This window comes from Corylus avellana, chromosome 4 (assembly GCF_965113065.1).
Source record: "Corylus avellana chromosome 4, dhCorAvel1.hap1.2, whole genome shotgun sequence".
NCBI classification, from domain to species: domain Eukaryota; kingdom Viridiplantae; phylum Streptophyta; class Magnoliopsida; order Fagales; family Betulaceae; genus Corylus; species Corylus avellana.
The window spans coordinates 2,882,821-2,899,897 of NC_142493.1; positions in this window are offsets into that span (position 1 = coordinate 2,882,821).

The window sequence follows — 17,077 nt, forward strand, 5'->3', positions numbered from 1 at the left end:
TCTGCATTTTGTTATCTTTCTTGGCATTTAGCTTTTCTTTTCTTGCGTTTTGCTTCGCTTGTATTACGTTTGGGGAAGATCTTTGTAAGAGCGTGAAAGGCACAATTTTGTTAGAATCTTCTGAATAGAATTGAGCCTACATATTGGGCTCCAATGGGTAGGAGAAGGCATTGAGAATTATCTGAGAATTTGCCCGTATCCAGGAGATTGAGCCTCTCGAAGAGCTCCTTACTTAATATATATTTCAGCCATTATCATCTTTCCCACTCTTCCATAGCAAAAAATACCTAAAAATATCCAACAACCCAACTAAGCCCTTTACATTAGGTATCAGAGAGCCAACGATTCTCCTCCCTTGCTTCCATTTAACCCAAAAAATCCAAAAAAAAAAAAAAATTCTCATGGCAGATGGCACTCATCTCTTTCAGATTTCTAAATCTCTGAAAGAATGTCAAGAAGCTATTCTTCAACAGCAAACCCAGAATACCACCTTTCAGCAACAGTTGACAGAAGTTTCTGAAATGTTGCGTACACTGGTTGCCAACCAGAATCGGCCACAGCTGGAGCAGAATCGCCCACCTCCCGAGAAACCACAGGGAGAGAACGATCGTGTTGTTCAACCTCCGCTCATTCCGGCAGGCGAGGAGGACTGATACCCAAAACTGGACCGTAGAGCCCACAAAGATGAATGGCGACGTCCAGATGAGCAACGGTTTATGACCCTCATCGTGGGTGTCAACTACCTCCCTTAATTTCGGCAAGAAAAGAAAGATGGTACCCGGACCATCAGCGACGCCGTGATAGGGACGGCAGACGCTACCTCGAGGAGGAGGACTATGACTATCATTGGGATGATAGGCGCATACACACCTGTACCATGCGTCTAGTTTTTCCAACTTTTGATGGGGATAATCCATCAGCGTGGACTTACAAGGTGAATCAGTTTTTTGATCACTACCAAACTCCCCTATACCAAAGAATTCCAATGGCATCTTTTCACTTTGAAGGAGAAGCCTTGGTCTGGTTTCAAGACGCAGGTGAGGCAAGTCTATTTCCTACATGGGATTCCTGTCTCCAAGCTTTACCCGTTCGGTTTGGTCCCACCTATGACAATCCAATGGAGGCTTTTAAGAAGCTCTGGCAGTCTTCAATGGTGGCGGAGTATACTACCCAGTTTGAAGCATTATCCAATCGTTTGAGGGGTATTTCTGATAAGAATCGTCTGAGTTGCTTCTTGGGTGGTCTCAAAGATGAAATTCGTCTTCCTCTACAAATGTTGAATCCGCAGACTCCTGTCGCCTCCTTTGGGTTGGCTAAATTGCAGGAAGAATATCTCATCAGCTCTAAACGATCTTTTAAGCCTTTTGGGAGCTCTGTTCGTTCTACTAGGCAGCTTGGCTGGGCACATTCCTCTGGTACTTCAGGTCAGCAGGGGACCCTTTCCTCCAATAACCTGCCAATTCAGTGATTATCACCCCTACAGATGAAGGAGAGAAGAGACAAAGGCTTATGTTATAATTGTGATGAAAAATGGAACCCAGCATACAAATGCAAGGACCCCAAGCTATTTCTCATACATAGGGTGTTGTTACATACTGATGAGATACCTGAAGAGATTTACTATGACACCAAGGATTAAATGGAACCTTCCCTGCCAGTGACGACCCCGATTACCATTCCAACAACCAATGAACCCGAAATCTCTTTGAATGCCATTTCTGGATCCTTGAGCCTGAGAACAATGCGTTTGGAAGGATTAGTGCTGAATCAGCGAGTGGTTATCCTCATCGACTCGGGAAGTACGCATAATTTCCTTGATCCATCCATCTTGAAGAAAATCCATGTGGGCGTGTTGCTTGTTAGGAAATTAATCTTATTTCCCAAGACCCGTGAGATTCGAAAAATAAGAAGAATGCGGAATAACAAAGATAAGCAATCACACACGACACAAAGATTTAAGTGGTTCGGCTTAACAAGCCTACATCCACTGGCGGAGACGACTCGAAGAAAATTCACTATCAAAAGATGAGTACAAGAGAGTAACAGGGCGAGAAAACCACTCAAACCCAAAGCCCCATATACACCCAATTCTCACTTTACCCAAAGGAGAATAATAACAAAAAGAAAAAAAGAAAAAAAGAAAAAAACTCTCTTTCTTGGTGCTTTCACCTTTTTATTTCTCTCAATTCTTTTGGCATACAAAAACACAAAGAGCCCATGCCTTTATATACTAGACAAAGTCGGTGCTTTCAAAGACCCAATACAACACGTATTGAAGAGATTTCCAAGAGCCAAGAGAAAACCCAATACGTGTGGGACAAGCACTCTAACTCCAAATAGGAGAAGGAATCCAAGTACAAGACAAACCTTGTAGATAAACCAAAAAACTGGTTGGGTCCCACCCCTAGTTTCAAGGCACACGTTCCCAACAATCTCCCACTTGACTTGAATCCTACCAAGTCGCAACATAGTGAATCTCTTCCGGATGTCTCCTCCGCCTATCTTCAAGCTCGAAGACCAACTGAAGCTGTGCATAGCTTCAGTTTCTCAATAGTCACTCCTTTTGTCAGCATGTCTACCGGATTCTCAGTTCCACGAATCTTCTCAAGTAACAATTGTCCACTTTCACGAAGAGACCGAATAAAGTGATACCTTAATTGTATATGCTTTATTCTTGAATGATACGCCGGGTTCTTTGCAAGAAAAATGGCACTCTGACTATCACTGTGTACAACGCCCTTCTCATTCTTCTTTCCCAACTCACCCAAAAAACCTTGTAGCCAAACCATCTCCTTTCTAGCTTCTGTCATGGCCACATACTCCGCCTCTGTAGTGGAAAGGGCTACAATTTTCTGTAACCTTGAGGTCCAACACACAGCAGTACCTCCTAGAGTATATACAAACCTTGTAGTACTTTTCCTGCTATCAACATCACCTGCTACATCAGCATCCACGTAGCCCTGCAGCTTCAATTTTGCACCTGTGAAGCAAAGGGACATATCTGAAGTTCCTCTTAGATATCGCAAAATCCACTTGACTGCCTCCCAATGCTGCTTCCCTGGATTACTCATGTACCTGCTCACAACTCCCACTGCATGTGCAATATCCGGTCTAGTACAGACCATTGCATACATCAGACTTCCGATAGCTAAGGCATAAGGTACCTTGCTCATGTATGCTTTCTCTTGATCCGTTTTCGGTGACTGATCCTTGGTTAGTCTGAAGTGACTCCCCAAGGGTGTGCTTACTGACTTAGCTTCATCCATGCTAAATCTGCTGAGAATCTTCTTCACATACTCTATTTGTGAGATCTTCAGTGTACTATTGGCCCTGTCCCTGATGATTCTCATCCCAAAGATTTGTTTAGCAGCACCCAAATCCTTCATTGCAAACTGCTTTGACAGCTGATTCTTCAACTTGTTGATGTCTTCTATACTGGCCCCTGCAATGAGCATATCATCTACGTATAGGAGTAGAATAATGTAAGAGTTCTTAAAATTCTTGACATAGCAGCAATGATCTGCATTGCATCTCGTGAACCTAGTACTACACATGAAACTGTCAAACTTCTTGCACCATTGTCTTGGAGCTTGTTTCAAGCCATACAAGTTTTTTCTCAGTTTGCACACTAAACTCTCCTTTCCCTGCACTGCAAATCCTTGTGGCTGCTACATATAAATTTCTTTCTCCAACTCACCATGAAGGAACGCCGTCTTCACATCTAACTGCTCTAGATGTAAGTCCTCCGCCGCCACAATGCTCAGCACAATTTTGATGGTTGTCATTTTCACCATCGGAGAGAATATGTATGTATAGTCAATTCCTTCTTTCTGTTGGAATCCCTTGACTACCAATCTTGCCTTGTAGCGTTTGCTACCATCATGTTCACCCTTTATTCTGAACACCTATTTGTTGTGCAAAGCCTTTTTACCTGCTGGCAACTCAGTCAGCTCCCAGGTTTGGTTAGTCAATAATGAGTCCATCTCATCCTTCATGGCTAACTCCCACTTGATTGAATCTTCAACCTTCAAGGCTTCAACAAACGTCTCTAGCTCACCGCCATCCGTCAACAAAATATGAAACAGGGAGGGTGAAAAACGCTGTGGAGATCTAATGATTCTAGTAGATCTACAGACAGCCACAATCGGTGTACCCTGTTCAGTCTCTTGATCTACTGTTTCTTCAACTTTTAGACCATCTTCAGTTTCTGAATCCTTATCAACTTCTAAATTCCTTCTCTGAGCTGCACCTTTAGAAATTCCATCTAGGTTGATAAATTCAGGCTTCTCAGCCTCTGACTCTGTACTTATTGGTTCTGCACTTGAATTATTCTTACACATAGCCATCTCATTAAAAGTAACATTTCTACTTCTAATGATCTTTCGGTTTTAATCATCCCAAAACCTATACCCGAATGCCTCATCCTCATAGCCAATGAAATAACATTTTCTAGACTTAGCATCTAGCTTGCTACGAGCATCAGATTCAATATAGACATACGAAACACAACCAAAAACTTTCAAGTGAGAAAAATTTACCTCCTTTCCACTTCAAACTTCTTCAGGTAGTCTGTGGCCCAAAGGAACTGATGGTCCTCTGTTTATCAAGTAAGCAGCAATGCTTACTGCATCCGCCCAGAAATTTTTCGGTAGTCTAGCATGCAACCTCATACTTCTTGCACGCTCATTGAAGGTCCTATTCATGCGCTCAGCTACGCCATTCTGTTGTGGTGTCCCCGGGATAGTCTTTTCCATTCTAATCCCATTTACTGCACAAAACTGTTTGAAACCCCCGTCTTCGTATTCTCCCCCATTGTTTGATCTTAGACACTTCAATTTCAGACCAGTTTTTGTCTCTACCATGACCTTCCACTTCTTAAAAACTTAAAATACATTAGATTTAAGCTTTAAGAAGTAAACCCATACCTTTCTAATTGAGTCATCAATAAATGTGATGTAATACCGCGAGCCTCCAAGAGATGCCACTAGTGCGGGACCCCACAAATCCGTGTGTACCAACTCCAGCTTTCCCGGCTTCGGTGTTCTGCCAACTTTCACGAAACTCACCTTCTTCTGCTTTCCTAGGATGCAGCCTTCACACAAATCAGACTTAACTGACTTCAGGTCCAGTAGTTTCCCCTTTGATAGAAGTACCTTCATCCCTTTCTCGCTTATGTGCCCAAGCCTTAGATGCCATAATTTTGAGTCAGCACTTGTATCTGTAACAGCAATTGTATCCCTGCTGTTCGTCGTCATATAGAGAGTACCCGTCTTATGACCACGAGCCAAAATCCTGACTCCCTTGCTGACCTTCCACTTTCCACTGTGAAAATGAATTAAATGCCCTTCATCATCAAGCTATCCTACTGAAATTAGGTTCTTTTTCAGCTCTGGGATATGCCTAACATTTTACAGCTTCCATACTGAGTCACTGTGGACTCTAATGCGAACATTGCCTATACCCACAACATCCAGCGCCGTTCCGTCAGCCAAGAACACCTTCCCGAAATCTCCAGCCACATAATTTTTGAGAACTTCACGGATCGGTGTAGTATGAAAAGAAGCTCCTGAGTCCAAGATCCAAGAATCAAGAGAACTGTCAACAGATAGAAGTAAGGCATCGTGCACTTCTTCTGTTGCCACGACATTTGTGGCATCATTTTTGGTCTTCTTCTTCAGCTCTCTGCAGTTCTTCTTGAAGTGGCTTATCTTGCCACAGTTCCAACACTCAGGTTGTTGTCCAAACCTGGATTTGCTCCTACTCTTCCTGGACTTAGATCTGCCCCTCACAGAGTTTCTGTCTTGTCTTCTGCCCTGAGTCTCGAGGTTTAAAGCAGCACCAGAACAAGAGGCTTCACCCGCATCTCTTCTACGAATCTCTTCACTGGGAATCAAATCCCTGACGTCTTCATAGCTCAGTTTACTCTTTCCTACAGAGTTACTCACAGTCATCCTCACTGCTTCCCGGCTATTTGGTAAAGATGCCAAGACGATCAACGCGCGAACCTCATAATCAAAATTAATTTCCACCGGGGACAATTGATTTGTGATGGTGTTGAACTCATTGAGATGATGTGCCACCGAAGCCCCTTCCGCCATCTTTAGGTTGAACAATTTCTTCATCAGATGCACCTTGTTGTTAGCTGAAGGCTTCTCATACATGCTTGACAAAGCCTTCATTAGACCTGATGTGGTCTTCTCCTTTACAAAGTTGTGTGCAACTGATTTTGACAGAAATAACCTGATAACTGCTAGGGCTTTACGATTAAGCAGAGCCCACTCGCTATCATACATGTCGTCGGGTTGTTCTTCCAAAAGAGATTGATGAAGATCCTTCCCATAAAGAATATCTTCAATCTGTACCTTCCAATACCCAAAATCTTTGCCGTCGAATTTCTCGATTCCCATCTTTCCTTCTTCACCTGCCATCGCTCCCACTCGAACCAACGACTCTAATACCAGTTGTTAGAAAATTAATCTTGTTTCCCAAGACCCGTGAGATGCGAAAAATAAGAAGATTGCGGAATAACAATGATAAGCAATCACACACGACACAAAGATTTAAGTGGTTCGGTTTAACAAGCCTACAGCCATTGGCGGAGACGACCTAGAGAAAATTCACTATCAAAAGATGAGTACAAGAGAGTAACAGGGCGAGAAAACCACTCAAACCCAAAGCCCCAAATACACCCAATTCTCACTTTACCCAAAGGAGAATAATAACAAAAAGAAAAAAACTCTCTTTCTTGCTCTCTCCTTTTCTTGGTGCTCTCACCTTTTTCTTTCTCTCAATTGTTTTGGCACACAAAAACACAAAGAGCCCATGCCTTTATATACTAGACAAAGTCGGTGCTTTCAAAGACCCAATACAACACGTATTGAAGAGATTTCCAAGAGCCAAGAGAAAACCCAATACGTGTGGGACAAGCACTCTAACTCCAAATAGGAGAAGGAATCCAAGTACAAGACAACCTTGTAGATAAACCAATAAACTGGTTGTTCCCACCCCTAGTTTCAAGGCACACATTCCCAACATTGTCGACCCAGCAACTTCAAGTGAAGATAGCTAATGGTGCAAAAGTTATGAGCGAAGGTCGGTGCGATTTCCTCTCGATTAAGTTACAGGGTACTATTATCACCTCTGATTTTTATGTCCTCACTTTGGGGGGTTGTCCTATTGTATTAGGGGTGACTTGGCTTAGAACCCTAGGTCCTATCATATGGGACTTTTTACTCCTGACCATGCAATATGTTTCTCATGGCAAATCTATTGTGCTCACTGGGTTGAATCCCACAGCTTTGACTTTAGAGGAGGGCCACAAATTCTTAAAATCTTCTACTTCAAGGAATAGAGGTATATGGCTGCAATTGATAGCTCCAAAGACTCATTGCTTTCCATTAGCCCGACATGCACCCATTCAAAAATTGCTGGATGAATTTGCCTCTGTTTTTGATGAACCTACGAGATTGCCCCCTATTAGGAATCATGATCACCAAATCATTCTTAAAGGGAATCAACCTATGACTATTCGTCCTTATCGATACCCCTACTTTCAAAAAACTGAAATTGAAAAAATCATCCGAGAACTTCTGGAATCAAGGGTTATCAAACATAGTCAAAGCCCTTTTTCTTCGCCCATTTTGCTTGTACGTAAGGCGGATTGTAGTTGGACGATGTGTGTCGATTATAGGGCTTTAAATAAGGACACGGTTAGGGATAAATTCCCTATCTCTATTATTGATGAGCTATTGGATGAATTACATGGGGCTATGATTTTTTCAAAGTTGGATTTACATTCGGGTTACCACCAAATACGGGTGCGACCAGAAGATGTACCTAAAACAGCATTTCGCACTCATGAAAGGCACTATGAATTCTTGGTAATGCCATTCGGCCTCACTAATGTCCCCTCAACTTTCCAAGGTTTGATAAATGACCTCTTTAAGCCCTTCCAACATAAATTTGTATTGGTTTTCTTTGATGACATTTTAGTGTATAGTCACAGTTTGGCTGAGCATTTGGGGCACCTACGGTCTGTTTTGGAAGTGCTGCATACTCACCAATTATATGCTAAAGAGTCCAAGTGTAAGTTTAGGGTGGAGGAGATTGATTACCTCGGACACTTAATTTCACCTCTTGGCGTATGAGCGGATCCTTTCAAGCTAGAGGCTATGGTCGCTTGGCCGATTCCTACTTCTATTAAATCTTTGAGGTGCTTCTTGGGTCTTACAGGGTATTATAGGAAGTTTATTAAAGGGTATGGAATCCTTGCTTCCCCCCTTACTGCCCTATTAAAGAAGAACGCATTCCATTGGACTCCTATTGCAACTGAAGCTTTCCTTAATTTGAAGAAGGCAGTCACAAGCCCCCCGGTACTTCGCTTACCAGATTTTTCAAAAACATTCACCATTGAATGTGACGCTTGTGGAATGAGTTTAGGTGCTGTTTTGATGTAGGAGGGACAACCCATAGCTTACTTGAGCAAAGCATTAAAAGGACAAGCACTTTTCTTATCAACATACGAAAAAGAATTGCTCTCTCTTGTTACAGCTGTGCAAAAATGGAGGCCTTATTTGCTAGGACAATCCTTTCGAGTAAAAACTGATCAACAATCCCTAAAGTTTTTATTGGAACAAAGGGCTGGAACTGTATCTCAGCGACGTTGGATTTCAAAATTGCTTGGCTATGATTTTGTGATCGAGTACAAGAAAGGGAAGGATAATAGAGTGGCTAATGCTCTCTCCCGCAAGTTTGAAGACACTCCTGAAATTGCCACCTTGAGCATTTCTTTAATTTCTTTTCCTACACCAGATTGGATTGAGGACTTGAAAACTTCTTATTTACAACATCCAGATTCCAAGGAATTGCTGCAGAAACTCCAGCAAGGGCTGAGTGCACCTAAAGGGTTTGTTCTGCAGCAAGGCTTGATTTTGAAGAAGGGAGGATTTGGGTGGTTCAGAATTCAGCATTCCAAAAATAAATTCTGGAATATATTCATTCTAACCCCATAGCTGGCCATTCGGGGTATCACAAGACCATTGACCAAGCAAAGGCTGATTTTTATTGGAGTGGAATGCGCAAGGACATTAAAAAATTTGTAAGGGAATGTTCCATTTGTCAAGAGAACAAGCATGAAACAACACATCCAGCCGGGTTGTTGCAACCCCTACTTATTCCAACTCGGGCTTGGTCGGATATATCCATGGATTTTATCGAAGACCTACCTTCTTCACATGGCTCGACGGTAATCTTTGTAGTGGTGGATAGGTTCACTAAGTAAGCACACTTTTTGCCCTTATCCCACCCATATACAGCATCTAAAGTGGCTGAGATCTTTGTAGCCAATGTTTTTAAGCTCCATGAGATGCCAAGAACTATTGTATCAGACCATGACCCTATATTCATGAGTTCCTTTTGGAGAGATTTGTTTAAACTCCAAGGAATCTCTCTTGCTCTAAGCTCGGTTTCCCATCCCCAATCGGATGGACAAACCAAAGCTCTTAACAAGTGTTTGGAGACTTATTTACATTGCTATGCTGGAGCTAAGTTTATGGAGTGGAGTAATTGGTTACTCATGGCAGAATGGTGGTACAACACTAACCACCACTCTTCCACGGGCTACACCCCTTTTGAAGCACTATACGGCTATTCCCCACCCTCTTTGTTGTCGTATGTTTCAGGTATAGCAGCAAACTTGGCAGTGGATTTGCTCTTAAAGGACCGCACCAAGACGATCACCCTTCTTAAAGAGCATCTCCATCATGCCTAGAACCGAATGAAGATGCAGGCAAAAAAACATCGCACTGAGCGAGAGTTCCAAGAGGGCGATTGGGTATATCTTCGCCTTCAACCATATCGATAGAAGATTGTGGCTATGCACAAGAATTTGAAACTTTCTCCCAGATTTTTTTGGGCCATTCCAAATCCTCAAACGGATTGGCTCTGTTGCATATCGACTGGATTTACCATCGGAGGCCTGCATTCACCCTATCTTTCATGTCTCTTGTCTAAAACGTAAGCTGGGTCACCATATCTCTCATGTGCCAACACTGCCTCTGATGGACAAGAATGGGGAAATTAAGCCTGAACCTGAATCAGTGGTTGATAGGCGATTGTCAAAAAAGAGGGGAAGGGCTGTGACTGAAGTCCTTGTGAGGTGGAAGGGAGCTCCTGTTGAAGATAACACTTAGGAAAGTCTTTGGGATTTGCAGCTTCAATATCCGCACCTTGTGGGCAAGGTGCTTTGAAGGGAAGGATTATGTTACGGGCTCACCTATGGCTGGGAGTAAACAGAGAGACTAAGGGCCGGTTAGTCAATTTACTTGGGTGACACGTGTCTTGCTTGGATGGCTCAGTAGAAGGATCCAGAATAAGGAGCTATCATCTTTTTCTTTTTTGCATTTTGTTATCTTTCTTGGCATGTAGCTTTTATCTTTTCTTGTGTTTTGCTTTGCTTATATTGCGTTTGGGGAAGATCTTTGTAAGAGCGTGAAAGGTGCAATTATGTTAGAATCTTCTGAATAGAATTGAGCGTACATATTGGGCTCCAATGGGTAGGAGAAGGCATTGAGAATTATCTGAGAATTTGCTCGTATCCAGGAGATTGAGCCTCTCGAAGAGCTCCTTACTTAATATCTATTTCAGCCATTATCATCTTTCCCACTCTTCCATAGAAAAAAATACCTAAAAATATCCAACAACCCAACTAAGCCCTCTACACTTTTTGGGAATAATAGGATTCAGCTTCTTTAAGCATTTTTTATTCAAAATATTCAAATCCATATTTCTCAGCTTGACTATGACCTCCCTATCAATAATCTATCAATCAACTCTCACACTTGTCATTAATCTGTTGGTTCACAAGTAATGGTTAGTTAACCATCGAATATGACAAGATATAGAATTGTATAAATAAACTTACCCTTGCACATACAACACATCAGATACTATGTCCATGCTCTTTGTAAAACTGGAAGGCAGGGCAAGGAATCATATGAAAGGTAGTAAAAAATTTTGACAAAAAATAAATGTCACATATAGAAAGTGTTATGTATAGTTCAGTAACGATTAGCACTTGGAATTGGAAGTAGAAAGGACTACCTTTGTTGTTTCTTGTCCCCGTTAGACATATATCTTAACTAAAAGTTTCTAGAAAAATATCCTTAAAATGCTTTAAATCTAAATCAGTAAAATGACAAAAACAAAATGACACAATGAAGCCACAATCTTGTCCCCCGTTCATTTGTAACTATTCTCTCGGATTCAGTAAAATGAATCCCATCTAGGGCCTAGGGGCTAGGGGTAACAATCCAAAGAGATACAACCAAACATGAAATTGACTATTTATAAATCCAAAGAGATATTCTTCATTTGCTGTACATTATTATGGTAACAAAATTTGACATTATTGGTTAACGATAAAAAAATATTTGTAGTAATAGTAATTAATTACATTAATATATTAACCTAACAACAAACACTTTGTAGACTTGAGTTTTTGTAGTACATGCATGCACGCGCACTCTTTTCATCATTTGAAATGAAGCTCATGTAGTTTTCATCATTTGAAATGAAGCTTATGTAATTTTTGTAATAAACACTGATTAATTTCAAATGAAGCTTTTTTCATTTGAAATCCTACGTTTTACAAATCCAAAGGAAACAGCGTTTGGAACAAAGTACATTATAAAAGGAAATATGAAACGTAGGATTTGTAATTTTACTTTGTTCATATTAAAATTACATTATTCAAAGGAAAGAAGATACTTGGAGGCTGGAGTTAGGGTTGGCCGTCGTGCCGCTATGCCGCGAACCAAGAGAGATGGAGTGACACTTGAAAAATGCATGTTTAATAACCTAGCGCTCAAATTTATTTATTTATTTTTTTTAAGCTATACAAAAAAAAAAAAAAAATTTACAAAAAATCCCCACTATTGTTCCTAATTGAAGAAAAAATAGGAAGCTATTGAAAATACTTCCAAATATAATATTAGAAGTGACATATTTGTTAGGTTTTTACTTTTTAGTGTTGGCAAATTTAGTGTCAAAACATTTTTGGTTGTATGTTTTAGTCTAAAGTTAAGTCGGTTAAAAAGTTTATCCAATACATGTTTATTCAAGTTTGTGTATACTGTCAACATTGAACTATCAGATTAAAGTAATTATAACTTTTGATTCCAAGCTCCGATTGAAGCAAACTTGATGGCGTTGGAAAACTAACTCAAAACGATACAACTTTGTATTTCATGAAACTTTTCCAATTCCAACGTTTTCGGGGTGAAAACTGCCGTGAATGGTAGAAGAAGATTCTAGACAGAATTGATTGACTGCAACACGTACGAACGAGTTTGCAGAAGAGTTTTCCACAAAACTAATGCCTCGTCTAAAATTGCATATGGACGATATTTAGATGAGCTTTTGGCGGGACAACTTGTATGCAACGCGTCTGCAATCTCATACGAACGAGCATCGAAAATCTGCAATTTTTGGATAATCGACTTTATGATTTTAAGGGTTACTTTCTCAAGTATATTTAAGGGATTTTGGAGCACGGATTTTGTAAAGATAAGAAATATTTCAAATAATAATAATAATAATAAAAGGCTATTCCTTCATGTGCTAAAGAGAGAGCTCATGTTTTCGTGCTTTCAATTGATTTTCTCTTAAAGTCTTTGTTGTAAACCTCAACCTTCCATCGACAACGAGAGAAGCCTATCAGAATTCTGAAAAAGGAGATCAAATAGAATAATTGTCAAGAGGTTTTGGGAGAACTATTATGGTAGAGGACAAGCAGGTTACTTGTCTAGTACAAGGGTGTATCAGCTTCAAAGGTTTTGTAAGTATGAACAACTTGTAATTTCTTATTCTTCTATAGTGGATTGATTTCCTGTGTTTGGTTATCCCGGAAGGATTTTACTTTTGAAGAGTTATTCAAAAGGTTTCCACTTCATCACCAAAATCCTTGTATTTATTGATATCGTGTGGTTTGATTCTATTTCACTGCTACGGAATTTTTATTGTTTAATTTGTTGCATGATTAAGTTTGGTTATGATTATTAAATTTTTCAAATTTAATTTACTTTCGATTATATATTCTTTTCTCTATATTATTTAAATATATAAATTTTTTTTATTATTTCTACTCATATGAGTCTTGTCTTTTACTTTTATTTTTTATTTTTTCCTTATTACACTTGTATTGAATGAATCTTAAATCGATTATTTTAATTATCATTTATTTGTTCCATTTTCCTACTTTTTTTTTTTTTTTTCTCTCGCACACAAGGCAGCCAAGTGGATGCATGGAAAATTCTTAAATATAATACTCATGACGTACATTAATTGTATTTTCTCTTTCTAGGATATTGCTTTCTTCCGCTTCAAGTTTATGGTTGAGGTTTTAAATCAGAATTTTTACTTGGGGGAATTAGATACAATTGGAAGGGAATCTTAAAGAAAAATGGTCATTTTAGAAAATTGAAAGGAATTTTTTTATCTTTTCCTTCAATTTATCATAATTTATAAAATGTAGAAAAAAATATAACAAACCTTTTTTTTAATTAATTCTGTTAATCATATAGTTTTTTCCAAATAAAAAAGAGTAATAAGAATAAAAACATGCAACAGCGAAGGCTCCAATCGAACCCTGAGCTTCTCATGTGTGTGTAACATTAGAGCACATTTAATACTTATTGCAAAGCCATTACTTAATGGTAAAGAATGATGTGAGAGATGAACCAATCAAAGCAAAGAACCATATCCTCCATGGCCCTTTGAAGTTTCCTTCCGGGATGTAATTGATGAAGTTAAACTCGAATGACTTAGAAAATGTCCAGAAAGGATGCATCAACTTCAGTATTTGGTTCCAAAGATGACATATTTCAGTCCGAGCCTCGGAAAAGATGATGTATTTCAGTCTGATCATAAAATTAATACTATCAATTTTTTGAAAATGGAGTGAATCATTTTCCTCGATCCAAGCGTTAGGGTAGGGGTAAATTGGAAACGTGTGAATATATACGCTCTTAATTTTCTTTTCTTTTTTTGAAATATATAAATTTATTTCCCAAGTAATTGCATGATTCCAATTTATTTGTTACATCACTTTTAAGGAAAATTAAAATCTTAACAATAAACCAAAAAAAAAAAAGGGAAGAAGGAGAAAAGTGGCAAAAGCCACCCCTCCCACCCCTGTAAAGGGTGCGATCTCACGCAACAATCCCCTTTGCTTGGGATGGTCAAGTGAGCCACTAGCTCCTTTGTTTATACTGGCTGCACGATCCACTCATTTATGCATGGTAATCACACAAACCATTACTTCTGTTGAGGGTGGTTGCACTAACCACTACTTAAAACAAAGTGTAGTTTTATAAAATAACTCTAAAAATAATAATAATAATAATTAGTTAATTAATTGTATTCTAAAATAAATTATAAAATAATTACACAACCAAAAGCTTTAAACTAAATCGTAAACTCATTCATACCCACAAAGAGATGTTAGTTATTTTGCATACCAGAGGCAAGCCGAGTTCATTTTTTAAAATCGAGTGAAATTATATTCTGAAAATCTATATATATAAAAAATCCAATATATCCAAATGTCATAAAAAGTCAAGGTTTGTTTTTTATCATGAGGAATCAGTTGATTGACAAATAACTGGGCATTTTGCACATGGTCAACTAATAGTTGGCTTAAAAAAAAAGTAATAGTTGGCTTCCTGCAAAATAAATAAATAAATTGTCTTACCTAACATTTAGAAAAAAAAAAAAAAAAAAAAAAAAAAAAAAAAAAAAAATTGTGGGATATATAAACAAGGGCTTATAATTTTTAGAAAATCGATTTTTTTAACTCTTTAGGATTTGACTTTTTTTTTTTTTTTATCTTCTTTTCTAAAAAATAAATAAATAAAATAAAGTCTTTTTTTTTTTATTTCTTATATTTTTTGTGTTATTAGACAAAAATTTCCTTCAAATCATGAGGGGATTTCTTCCAACTTACTTCAATAAGTGTCAAGTATCATCTCTCACATGCTTTCTTTAATTTTTTTAATAGTCATTTATTACTATTTTACTAGCCTAAAAACTTAAACATTAATTTTTTAGAAACCTAAAAATGTTAAAGGACACTTGTCAGTTATTTTTATTTATTTTTTGTATTTTTGAAGAAAATAAATTCTGAACTTTCCATTAATCAAAAGATCAAAGGGCAATCACGAAACTGTCACAAGATCAAAGAGCAGAAAATTCTGCCAAAACAATGTCACGAATACAAAGAAGGAATTTTCTCCATCCAAATAGCATTATTGACTTATCAATTATTATAGTAGGTCGAAAGAAATTTCCTAAAAAAAAATTCGTCTTGTTTTATTTCTTTGCTTTGTTTTCTTATAGTTTGAAGAGTATAAGGCGTGATCCATATGTTTGATTAAAACAAAAGAGCTGACTCAGCACTTACCAAAAAACCAAAAGAGTTGACTCAGCTATATGCAAATTGCAAAACCTTAAAAAATAATTTTATTGCTCGTATTTCACGCAGACGTGTCGACCTTTTACACACGCTGGCGACGGACGCGGTCTGAATCTGAAGCTTCTACTTTTTTTCCCCACCCTTGGATTCTCTTACAAGAATTTTTCTCAATTTTAATTTTTGTTATTAAATTAAATACTTAAAATTTTATCAAATAAAATAATACAATATGAATTATTCAATTATTTAATTTTAAAACGATAGTTACGAGAATAATTGAAATTTTTCTAATTTAAAAACACTCCAAAATTGCACGCACTTCCAAACGGATCTTAAAAAATAATCTGCTTTTGGTAGTGCGATTTAAAAAAAAAAAAATCTGCGTTTTTAAACCAAATCGTAATTTTTGAGTATTTGAAATTACAATTTTAAAAACGCAAATTTTAAAATCGTGAAAAAATCTGCGATTTCTATAAGCTGATTATGGGGTGTTTATTTGAAAAATGTGATAATTTAAATCAAAATCACGATTTCGCTTAAAACAATATTTGGCGCAATATTTACCTATTTGGCTATGAAACCGCAATTATATGCTAAAGTTATCCAAATACTCAATTGATAAAAAAAAAATACTTCTTAACATGTTATACTAAATTCGTATGTGATTTTAAAATGTAGCGATTTCAAAAATACAATTTTTAAAATCGTATTTATTGAAATCGCACTCCTAAATGAGCCCTAACATAAATCCAAATTTAAAAAATAAAAAATAAAAACATTAAAAAATCTTAATCATAAATATTCAATAAAAACACATCCTAATTTTAACCAACAGCATTTGAATAAAAGCATCATCTTAACATAAAAACAAGTTATAATTTTAACCTTAATTTTCTCTTGATCTTCATAACTAGCTGTCCTTTTGTTTATGGAGACTTTCAAATCTAGATGTGATGTTCAACGAACGTCCACCACAAGATACTTCCCTCTCCAGATATCTATCTCACTGATGCTTTTCTATAGCGACTTTTGTCCAATTATTATCAGTATTATCTTTCCTATGGTAACTTCAAAGTTGTCTTGCAATCACTATAGCCTTTTTTTCCAGCTCTCAAAAGCTACTATTTTCAATGATCCCTTCTTGGATTGTGTGACAAAAAAATTATTAGACCGGACTATTTAATTTATTCCTAGATATTATTATGTTTTATGTTGGCACTAAATCTACCTTAGAGTGCCTCATCCCTCCTTTCTATTATCTTTTATTTTTATTAGAGCAATCTCACATACATTAGAAAAAAAAAAAAAAAAAAAAAGGCTCGAACTTCAATTACCCATCTATGATTTATGTTTTTTGGTTTTTTTTTTTTTTTCATTAAGAGAAAATTTATTTTATTTTTTTATAAATTTTATAGGAATATAAGAAACGAGCTAACGCAAAATCCTAACAATAGGGTCATGGGAGACTTAAAAGGAACTGAAAAATAAAACAACTCCGTTACAACTTTTGATAATTAAAGGCTTATTTGTGTGTATTTGAGAGCACTCCAAAAATTTGTTTTTTTTTAAAAAAAAAAACACTCGTTTGATAAAAAAAAATAATAATAA